Source organism: Camellia sinensis, chromosome 4, assembly GCF_055761805.1.
Source record: "Camellia sinensis isolate YWXY chromosome 4, ASM5576180v1, whole genome shotgun sequence".
Lineage (NCBI taxonomy): Eukaryota > Viridiplantae > Streptophyta > Magnoliopsida > Ericales > Theaceae > Camellia > Camellia sinensis.
This window is the reverse complement of record NC_138964.1, coordinates 46,386,320-46,398,651: the sequence shown is the minus strand read 5'-3', so window position 1 is coordinate 46,398,651 and position 12,332 is coordinate 46,386,320. Positions and strand designations below refer to the sequence as shown.

The window sequence follows — 12,332 nt, the reverse complement described above, 5'->3', positions numbered from 1 at the left end:
ATGGCAGTCACTCACACGCATGCAATGATGCTAAAGCATAAATACTTACCGAGTACTCCAAGCCAAAACAGAAACTAGTTAGTAATCAATGCATGACCCTAGTTCATGTTATGATGGCTAATGCAACACATGCAAAATGCAACTAATGTAGGCTCGGCTATTCTAAGATGGCATATGAAATGCTTTAGATAACATGTATTCAAACAAGAATTGAAATATAATGCAATTAGTATGATGCGCCGAACCCGGTGCGTGCAAGACAGATGAATGGATGCAAACATACGAGCATAAGGATGCTAATTGAAACGTGCCCTAAAACTAACCATCGTAAGCTGGTAAATAAAAGGGAGAAAGACGTGGGATTGGAAGACATGCATCACACACACGCACACTTATTACAACAGTTGGCCCTTTCGACGGAGGGTCCAAATAAATAATACAAAACCAACTAGCTAATCTAAGCTAATCTAATTAAGCTAGTTATTACACGACCAAAATGAATAATCAATTACAGCTAATTATTACACAACTCTAATTAATTAACAAACTAAATAAGTAAGCAATTAAATTAGCATGCAAACTATATGAATGTGGACTGCCTCAGCTCTGCCTTGAATGATAAAGGATGCATGCGAGCTCGAGTCGCCTTGTCGGGAAATCCATCGTGGTGCCTCGGCTTGTCTTTGTTTGCAATTGATCTCAGAAAGTTGCACAAAGCTCTAGAGAGATAAAACTCCACCCTGGGAATCTATGGGAGGGGTGCCAACCAGCTATTGGGCTTGGAGACCACCTGCCAACCACTTTTGTGGTGAAAAACTAGAAAAAGTGGTCAGCCAGCCACAAAATCTGGTCGGCCGACCAGTTTCCTCTCCTGGTTTCTGATTTTCTGCAACAAAGGGAAAGAGAGAAACACGACAAAGTATTTGCAACACATGTGTGCACGACCACTCTCTCCCTCATTGCATGAGCTCAAGGGAGTGTGGTCCTCGATCATCGGGCCACCAATCACGCATCTCGATGCATGATGGCCGAAGAATCGAATTGCACAACATAATATAGAATGAATGCACATATGAACATATAAATGCCTAAACTCCATCATGTGTAGTCAAGAGTGTCGGCGACCGGGAATCGAGGCGCATTTCGTCGCTTTGAGTACGAAACGTCCCTCGTTTCCCATGTTTGGACTAACTCCTATTCCGAACACAATGCAACAAACAATGGCATGCACAATGCGATTATGCAAAAAAGAACATGGCATACACTATGCAATGCACTATGATTAACTACAATGCAATGCATGTAAACATGATGGAATGCGACATAAGTATGCAAACATGTAATGCAAGGAACAAGCATGCAACAACATGGTCAAACCAACAATGCCAACAGCATGCATACTCGATGCAAAGCAACATAAACAACCTATTAATGCTAAAGGCATGCAACAATATGACACAATGCGACTAGCATACACAATGCGACGAACTACATGGCATGCGCAATGTTAAGGACATTATGGCGTACTCAATGCAAGATGGACTTAAACCAAAATGGATGGACCTCAGTTACACCCAAATTAGTGGCCAAACATGATGAAAACGAGACTCCAAAACTCATGCTAGCATACACAATGCAAGGACCTAAGCCCAAGGGCACAAAATGCAACTCTACAAAAGCATTGCAATGATGAAATATGGCATACGATGACACATGTTCCAGCTCTGAAATGACATACAAAATGGCTTTGAATCATGCAAACAACTTACACAATGCATGTTGAAAGGCTCAAGTACCGAAGCTAGTGAAGCACATTACACTAGAGGCATGCAAGGCGATGCTCAAATGACAAAACCAACTCCAAACAGACCTTAAGCAGGCCCAAAACAGTGGCAAAATGAGCTAAGATGGGGGCTTGAAGGCATAAGAATGGAGCTCAATGCAAAGGCTCATAAATAGGGTATAATGATACAACTCTAAAGAGCACTTAAAGCATGAAAAATATGGAAGTGTAGCACCCTTATAAGCTCTGAAATAATATTCCCCACGATACCAAAACATGCAAATACCTCAAGTTAAGCATGCAAGAGACCCCAAAATTCAAAACTAGTCAAGGCTATTACACTACAAGCATGCATGGCAAGTATCATTCGACCAAGAGGCCTCAAAACAGAGTTAAGGCAGCTCAAAATATGAACAAAATCAGTTTGGAGCATGGCCAAAATATGCTAGCATAGAGGGCCAAAACAACATGCATTATAAGCTAGTGAATACGATTTACACTACAAGCATATGAAGCATATGAGAGGCTACTAAACCAGCCAAAAAAAGAGTCATGGAATGCCAAATGATGGCCAAAAATCCACTGAAACATGACCAATACATGCAAGAATGAGGTGCTCCTTTGATAAGCCATGAAAGGGATTACTCTACACATGTAAAAAGCAAGTAAAAGGGAACCAAACCAGCCATGGTCAGAGCCTAGGAAGGCCCTAGAAGTCACAAAAAAGTGCCTGAACTAGGCCTCCAAATGGTATAAACATATGCTCCTTTGGTAGGCCGAAAATGCTAGTAAACAAGACAACAAGAGAGAGGGTCACCCCTCTCTAATTTAGGCCCTCAAAACCATATGCTAACCACTAAAAATCCACTGGATTTTAGTGGCTAAAAGGCCAAGCAAAGATCAACGTAAAGGTCTCATGGTATGGCACAAAACAAGGCTAAATAAAGCATACAAGAGGGTAGATGACCCTCAACACCAAAAGAGCCTTAAACAAACATGAAAAGAACTTAAATATAAAGTTTTTTTCCTTTGACAACAAAGCCTAAATATGCATGCAAGTATGGCTAAGTGGATGATCAAGAATAGAGCTTAAAAAAGGGAAAATGAGTTACCCTTGAAGCTCAGCAAAAACCAGCAGGTTTTGGGACCAAAAACCAACTCCTTACCCTCTGGAAATGTCCTCCAAGAACCTTAGATCAATGGTAGAAGTGTATGGTTATGAGGTGTGGTGCAATAGGCAAGAACAATACACTTTGAGCCAAAATATAGAGAGATATAGAGGGAGGTATGTATTTTTGCCTTAAGCAATTTCAGAACCTGTGCAAAGGAGAGGGAGGGCTTCTCTTATAGAGGTTCAAAGCCAAAGCTTCTCCAAGAAACTAAAAACTTGGTTACAAATCCTCCATACACGTGTATGGAGGATCCAGTCTGTGCTATTCAGCTGGAACAACTGGCATGCACTCAGACAGACAAAATAAGAGAAAGCTGGCCGACTAGAAGAGGTGGTCGGCCGACCACTTTTCCTGGTCAGCCGACCAGGGCAAGCGGTCTCCCAAAAAACAAGGTGGTCGGAAGGCACAAAAGGTGGTCTCCACACTGAAAGCAAGTCAGTGGTATGGTGGGAGACCAGTAAATGTGGCCCAAAGACCAAGAAAACCAGTTTCCTGAGCAGAAAACCGACTGGCGGAGAGAGAAGTGGTCTCCAAGGAGAAATGGTGGTCTCCCACCCTTGTACCGCCTCTCAAACAAGAAAAAGAAGGTTCATGCTAAAAATGAACCAACACGGATGCAAAACGAGAGTTCGGGGGGCAAAGCGCGCGGTCGGGTGCCTCGAAAATTGGCTGTTGAGCACCGAAAGTGGCGTGCGACCACAAAAGTGATCTCTTGGGCCACAGTGTCCCTCTAAGCAAAGGAAACAAGGTGTGTTCCAAAAACCAGGGCAAACAGAGAATGTTAAGCGCTCCCGAGCTGAGGCGCACGGCCGACGGCCCCAAAAATTGAAAACTAGTCTCCAAACGGGAATAGTGGCCTACGACCACGAAAAGTAGTCTACGACCACTAAGCGATGGTCTACAAGACCTCTCCCTCCCTTCGGGAAGAGAAAACAAGACCTGGTCCGCAAACCGAGTCAAAGCACAAAAAGTTCCAAAGCCCGGAGGCAAGGCTCTCAGCTGAGAACTCCGAAACCTGAGGACAAGCATAACATGCACCATCACCGAGCGCTCAATCGATGACGTCTGAGTCTTAAGGTCGGTCAAAAATGGGGTGTCTACAGTAACATGCACTGGCAAGAGAGAAACTATATGTCACGACCTAAACTTGTCCTTATAGGTTTAGCGTCGTAACTAGCCAGTAATCTTAGATTACCAAAGCTCTTTTAACAGAGTAACATATGATTAGGGGTTGTGAAAGCAAATACACAAAATGTTCATAGTCCATAGAGCTATGTTGACATATATGAGACAGAAATTTTCAAAACAACTTACATATACATGTGATGTCATAAATACCTTCGTCTTACGTCACCCATTTACATAGGTAAAGTGAAAAAGGGGCTTAGCCCACTGTACAGCTAAGCAAAAAAAAAAAAAAAAAAAAAAAAACTTATGTAGCAAAGTTACAAAACTTGACATCTTAAAAAGGGAACCTCCCTGGGAGGCACCATGGCTGGCTGACTCAAAATTCCAAGCAACAACTTAGGCTTGGTCATGTGCCTGCTCACCTACATACATAATATAAATAGTGAGTGAAAGCCCAGTGAATAATAACAAGGTAAAGGTTTTAGTAAACGATGTCCGAAACAGATTTCAAGTCTCTAATCATATCGGAAACATAGTCATGTTCGTATTTGTATCAGAAACAGTGTCATATTCATATTCATATTCACATTCAAATTATGTGTGGTAGTTCTTTTAGCGTAACATATCATGTTGGTTAAGCATATCAAGTTCCATAATGGAACCTCCGGTACCAAGTAACATATCTCATACATAGGCCAAAGTATTATTCGCCCGGGCAAGGGCCTGGCCGCGGTATTATTCTCCTGGGCGAGGCCTCATGACCATAAGCCACAGTATTATTCCCCTGGGCAAGGGCCTCCGCTAAGGATACTACAAAGACAATTCAAAGAATTGGATCATCATTTATGTAATCATAAAATAGCCCTTTGTATCATTCAAAAACAATTCATATCATATCATAATGTTCAGAAAGTATTTCATATCACACATAGCTTTACTAAGTTATTACTCACTGATTGTCATCCAGTTCGCTAGCCAACCAATGGATCAATAGCTTATGGCGCGCGATCTACATAAACATAACAAATGCATATATTGAAATACACGTTTGGATCGTACATGACTTATCTCATTTCGTTCTAGTGTGTTTATAACCTTTATCTTCATTATTATGTCTTATTCTTAGCCTAGGAACGCCTAGGATGCAATGAGGATGCTAAAATGTACTCGAAAACACTTAATAAAATTTGCTGGAAATAGGGGTCCCGCTCGAGCGCAACTTCCTTCACTCGAGAGGACATGCAAAATATGAGTGGTCGCTTGAGTGTAACTTCTGCTGCTCGAGCAGTCTATAAACTTCTGCAAAAGTACTGGTTGTTTTCACGTTCGACAGATGCTTGACGATCGCTCGAGCGTGAGACTCAGGTTCTTGGTCGAGTGTAACTCTTGTCGCTCGAGGGGTCTGCAAAACATGTGAACTTCTGAGAGCATTCATTTCACGCTCGAGCAGACTTATGGTCACTCGAGCGAAAGTGCAAGATCACAGAGTGGTCACTCGAGTGCAGGATCTGTCGCTCGAGCGAAAAGGCAAAATCTGGAATTTCCAGATTGTTCTGCTAAGTGGAAAACTCAATTTCAAAGCTGCAAATCATGGTCTTTTGGGCCAAAAACTTGAGGAAACTTATGTAAACTTGGAAAACATAGTGAAGTAAAGATCATTCCTTGAAACCGAGGCCCAAAAGCATGTGAATTACTCAAAAGTTAACTTGAAACTTATGAATATACCATGAACATGACATGCATGAATTGCTATGAACTTAAACTTTCCAAATGATAAGAAATGTGATGAATTCTCAAAACCAAGTCATGATAAACACATGCATGTGAAATTTGTTTGAAATTCAAACTCAAAAATGTGATGGAAGTGCATGCATGCATGGTATGACTCAATTTCTACACTTCTAGTTCAATTCTCATATAATCCACTCAATTCTCTTGAATCCAAGGTTTAAGCATCAAAATTATACAATCCAAGGGTTGAATTTCCTACCTCAAGCTTGAATTCTCAAGTATAGAAGTGTAATCTTTGACGTTCCTTCCAATTCCTCCAAATCTCTATTAAATACTCTATAATTGAGCTCAAGTTTCCTCCTCTCGCTCACTCTCACATGTTTTAGTCTTCAAAGATGAGGGGTTGAGAGTGCCAAGTGCATAAATGATGTGGAGAGTGGCCTTATATAGGCCCATTACATTGACTTAATCTTGACTTAAACGAAGCAAATGAGTATTAATTAATCTAATTATTTCGTTCCAAATCGAATTTCAATTGAACCTACCATAATGTTATAAAAATTCCAACTAACACATATATCAAGTCAATTTTGTGATCGGATGCCGATAAGGCCTTCAATTCGGAGAATAAATTAGAAACAAAAACAGATATTCCTACTACAGACAGATATAAATACAATTTATGCAATGTGCATGTAATTAACATAGGGTTTCATCTTAGTTTCTTATTAGGCATAATCATGCATGGTTAATCAGCTAATCATAGGTCGGGGTTATTGCACTATAGGATTTTCTCATCTGCCCCATTTTTCCTTTATCATATTTAGCATATTCAATAATCCAAAAGGATATGACTATTCATTTCTTGATTTATAAAAGTTTGAACAAATTGTTTTGGATGATTAGATATGGCCACCTTGAATCAGATAAGCATCTCTATCTTTCCTTTTTTAATGAATTAATTAGTTATGGTTTTCATGTTTACAAGTTGTACTAGATCATTTATCTTTTATGTTTTGTCTCTTTTCTTTTAATTGTTTTATAATGAGCTATGTATGTGTTCAAGGTGTTACTATACTCAACTTTCTTACTTAAGAATTCACAATCCTATTTTAAGCTGCGCCTACTAGTTTTTTAGTTTGTATTTCTTTAATGTCTATTTTGTATTAGCTTCCTTTTGGTTGGTGGACAATGTTGTTTAGTTGTTAGGCTTTGGTGTTTTTTTTTTTTTTTTTGGATTTTGTAGGATTAGTTTGATCTATAAGGCAATTGGAGTGATGTAGCAAATGCCTTAGACACATAGTTTGGTCGACGATTGAGTGGCTTCACCTATAAGCTACACAAACAATACAAGCAACTTAAGGATGCAAGAGGGGAGGATTACGCAAGAAGCCACCCACTTGAAAGTGTTACTCTTAATTAGTGGACATCTCTAATTGACAAGTGGAATAGTTAAAAATTCAAGGTAAAATGTTTTATGTTAATTGTCAAAAATTAAGTTTCTTCGTATTAATGTTATCTTTTCTTGTTTTTATTGGTGTTTCAATTGTGTAGGAACAATCACTAACTACTGTGAATAATAAGATGCAAATGAAAACAAAACATCGATGTGGATCAAAATCAATCCCGGTCGGGTATATAGCTCGGTGCATTCTACTAATTTATTTTATTGGATTAGTAGGCTTTGTTATTTAAATATTTGAAATAACATTAAAAAACTAATGAATTAGATAATTGCAAATGGAAAAGTGCCCGATTTGGCAAAATTTTACAAGTCCATCCACTATAATTCAGACACGCATGAATGGATTTCGTTGGAGAGCCAAGTAATTATGTATGTACAAGGCAATGCATATTAATTTTGATAAAATTATTTATTTTACTGTGTAGGGTAGAATAAAGCCAAGGTCAGGTTATGTGAAAGAATTCGGTATGAGGCCTTCTTCTTCTATGAATATAACTGTTGGACCTGCTGAAAATAGTGACTATGTTCAATGCCTTGAGATACAAATAACATAGTAAAATGAACAAATTGTAAGGTTTCAAAAGTCAGAAAAAAAACATAGAGTGTTTGAGACAAAAAGGTATCACGAGAAATTTTGAGAGTGGGGAAAGTTTATATTATGATGGACAAGCTTCTTGGTTAGTATATTATATTTCTATGTTAATTAGTAGAAAATTTCTTCTTCAACTAGGGTAGAATAAAAAAAACTACTTTACATTTAGGCGCGAAAGGTCCCTGGAAAATAGTGAAATTTGCATGTGAAGGCCTAGGAACATCACAAACACCTTGAGACGGAGCAACATAAGTTGTGCAAACTTACGAAAGAAGCACGTGGCTCCCGATTTGAAAACTAAATCAAAAAATGCACTCTTCCAACACTTAGGCTTGAAAATAGGCCTTCAGGGGCCCAAATTGTGTAACAGGCATGAGAAGACTCGGGGAACACCCTAAACACCTTGAGAGGGACCAATGTAAGTTGTGGAAACTTACGGAACTAGTACGGCACTCCCAGTTTGAAAACTAAGTCAAAAAATACACTTTTCCAACACTTAAGCTTGAAAATAGGCCATTAGGGACTAAAATCACGTAACAGCCACTAAAAGGCCCGGGGAACACCCTGAACTCCTCGGGAGGGACCAATGTAAGTTGTGACAACTTACGGAACTAGCACGAGACTCTTGGTTTGAAAACTAAGTCGAAAGTTGTATTTTTCCAACACTTAAGCTTCAAAATAGGCCATCAGGGGGCCCAAATCGTGAAACAACCACGAAAAGGCCTTGGAAACACCTCAAACACCTTGGAAGGGACCATTGTAACTTATGAAAACTTACAGAACTAGCACGGTGTCAAAAAATGCACTTTCCCAATACTTAGGCTTGAAAATAGACCATCGGGGGCCAAAATCATGTAACAACCACGAGAAGGCCCAAGGAACACCCTGAACACCTCGGGAGGGACCAATGTAAGTTTTGGAAACTTACGGAGTTAGCACAGGACTCCCGGTTTGAAAACTAAATCGAAAAATACATTTTTTCAACACTTAAGCTTGAAAATAGACCATCGGGGGCCAAAATTGTGAAACAACCACGAGAAGCCCTGGGGAATACCTCGAACACCTCGGAAGGGACCATTGTAACTTGTGAAAACTTACAGAACTAGCATAGGACTCCCGGTTTGAAAACTAAGTCGAAAAATATAGGCTGTGTTTGGAATGATTTCCAAATTATGATTCTACCCCCACATTTCAATATGATGTTTGGATAGTATTCTCAAATCACATTTTCACAACATTTAGAAAACTCTTCAGAAAACTCTATGTGAGGCGCGATTTTCAATTTTTTTTTTCAAATTAGCCTAACCGGTCGTCCCACAGGTTGACCGGAACATTGCAATTTTTTTTTTTTTTGCAATTGACATATCTTAATTTTTATATATTCAAAAAAATATTTTCTGAATTTTAAATTTTTTTTTTTTGTGTTTTAATAGAATTTTGAGTTATATGATTGGTTATGAGTTGTAAGTTTTTGTATCAAATATCATATGTCACATCAAAAATTCCCCACTCAATTCAAAACTCTTTTCAAAACTCTTTCACCAAACAAATTTTCCACACTCAAATCATAATTTCACAACTCACAAACTCAAAATAACTCATACTCTCAAATCATAGTTAGAAAGATTTACGAAACGCAATATTTTTCCAATGCCTAGGCTTGAAAAATATTAAATTGTATATTTCATTGATAAGATAATAATTGTCTTTCTTTTTTTTTTTTTTTTTTTTGTTGCAAATTGGAGATTAGATATGGACGTGTTTGGTAATCTGGAGAGCAGAAGCTTACTCATTTTGTGTTTTTGTTCATATTATCTTACATGTATTGTGGTTGCGTTGTAAATTTTATATTTTTGTGGATATTATGGGACATGTTTGGTAATCTGCACTTGATATTATATTTTTGTGGATATTAGGACACATGTTTTTTTGTGGATATTAGGAGATGTGCTTGGTAATCCGCAGTTGATATTGTATTTTTGCGAATATTATGAGACATTTCGACTGTGGTGTTTATGAAAATGAATAGATTTTTTATATTGATTTGTATTAGATATTTTATTGAACAGGTTATTAAAATGCACAAGAAATTTTTAGTAAAAAGAAAATTTGAAAATTAAAAATATTACCCTCATTTTAAATTTTTTTAAGTATTATTAGTGACGAAAAAAAAAAACCGTCACTATTAGTTTTCAAACAACATGACGAATAATTTTGTCACATTTGCTGAATATTTTGTCGCTAAATTGAAATATTTGGCGACAAAATGTTTTGTCATTGAAGAATTTTCTTTTGTGCTCATTTTAGTGACAAATTTTTTTGTCACCTTAATCTATATCATTGGTGAGGATAAATTTTGTCACTAAAACCTCTATCTTCATATTTGGTAACGAAATATTTCGTGGCCAAAACAATTAAAATAAAATATTATTTAATTCTAGTGACGAAATTGATGTTATAGAGGACGAAAAATGCAACATTTAGAGATGAAAAATTTCATCGCCAAAAATGGAAAATAGGCAGCGAAACAATTTTTCGTCACCAGCTACTTAACAAATTACTTTGGTGATGAAAATTTGATGTTTAGAGATTAAATGAGTTTGTTACCAAATACTTTTTTTTGTTGTTGTGTCTAGCCCAATTCTTTAATTGGCCTAGCTTGGGGTGGCTGACTGGGTCTAACCCAACTCTTTGTTTGACCTGCATCAGAGCAATTCATTGGTTTAGGCCAAGCACATTAGCTCAACCAGCCCAAGCCTTGCTCCAACATATTAACCCTCGTCAAACACTATTCTTATCACATTTGTATACTATATTAAACTTGTTATCTTGTTTATCAACATACAATATTAGAATATTAAATGCCCCAACTAAGAGTCAATTTGGGAAGCTAGTTAAAAGTTAGTTTTTAATTTTTAATCTATTTTGAGTTATATCAATTCTGATATTTTTTATTCATAAAATGATAAAAAAAAAAAAGTCAAAAAATTAATTTTTAATCAACTTCTCAAATCATCCCTAAAGTATTGGCGGGGGTTTGCCTTTTTCAAAAACTTTTCTATGAAGTGAGAAAAATTAGTTGCATATGAAAATGATTTTTTTAAATTGTATAAAAAGACATAAAAGATTAATTTGTATTTTTTTAAAATGAATTTTAATTATTTTATTTTATTATTATTATTTTAATTTTTTAACTTTTTTCTAATTAAAAAATTAACTTCCCAAATAACCCCACCACATACACAGGCCATCTTTAATTTTGGTCTTGTTTGGAAAATTGGCTATTTTATTAGATTATTTTAATTTTTAATTATTTTAGTAGGTTAACATTTTTATGTTTAGAAAGATGTTTAATTTTTTTTATAATTAGATGCGATGTTTATAAAAAAAAAATGAAATAATTATAAATTTTTATTTTATTAACTATTTTAACTTATTTTATCTTTTTATAAATTTTAACCTAAAAAATTAAATTTTAACCTTTGCCAAACAACTCATTATTGTTATATCCACAATGAATAAACCAAGTGGTTCCCATCTATTTGTTTCCGTCTCCATTAAGACTTCCCCAGGTCGAACCTGTATCTCTCTCTCAACTTTCTCACTCTCAACTCTCTCTCCCTCTCTGCTAAATTCAACTCAACCATGACAAATTGCTGTGTGATCTTCTGCGAAATCTTGATCGCAATCTTGCTCCCTCCTGTCGGCGTCTGCATCAGGCATGGCTGCTGCAGCGTAAGCCCCTTCCCCCCTCTCTCCTCTCTCTCTCTCTCTCTCTCCCTCTATATATATATATATATACACACACACATATGTATATTTATGCATGTATAAATTGTGGATTGTAGGTTGAGTTCTTCATATGCTTGGTATTGACGATCTTAGGTTACATTCCTGGAATAGTTTACGCTCTCTATGCGATCCTCTGCGTCGATCGCGATATGACTCGCGGCGACTACCGTCCACTCGCCTAGTCTCTCTCTCTCTCTCTCTCAAAATCTGTGTGTGTTTAGCTGTAATCTTATGGTATTATACTGTGGCCCTATGTGTGAAATCAATTTGCTTGTGTCTGAACTCTTGCTATTTGAGTTGATTGAATCTCTCTGATTTAATTCGATTCTTCTGTTATTATTTCAAATGCGTATGTATATAGATTTTGGAGTGATTTGGTCTGAATTATATGCGATTAAATGAAAGTTTGTGATGATATGTTAGATTAATTTTTGGAAATTACTCAGGATGTGTTGGTTTCTTTTTATATTTGTTTGCTTGCTCAATCATTCAAATCCAAAGTGTTCCACCGCTTCATGAACCACCACGTGGCGTTCCCCAGGACCAAAAAATTACTTCTCCATCTGCACACTGCTAAACAATCTTATTAGGCTCGAAAAGTCTGAAGTACACATCTTTTTTGGGTGCATATATTATCCTAAACGACAATGTTACGTAGCTCAAATTTTG

General features: G+C 37.1%; 1 long non-coding RNA gene across 1 annotated transcript; it reads left to right on the top strand.

Annotated features, from left to right (window-relative positions):
* The first annotated feature begins 11,394 nt into the window (after positions 1 to 11,394).
* LOC114320595 (uncharacterized) lies at positions 11,395 to 12,091 on the top strand. Its single transcript, XR_014366437.1, has 2 exons — positions 11,395 to 11,606; positions 11,757 to 12,091. It is a non-coding gene; the product is annotated as an uncharacterized LOC114320595 (long non-coding RNA).
* The last annotated feature ends 241 nt before the right edge of the window (positions 12,092 to 12,332 follow it).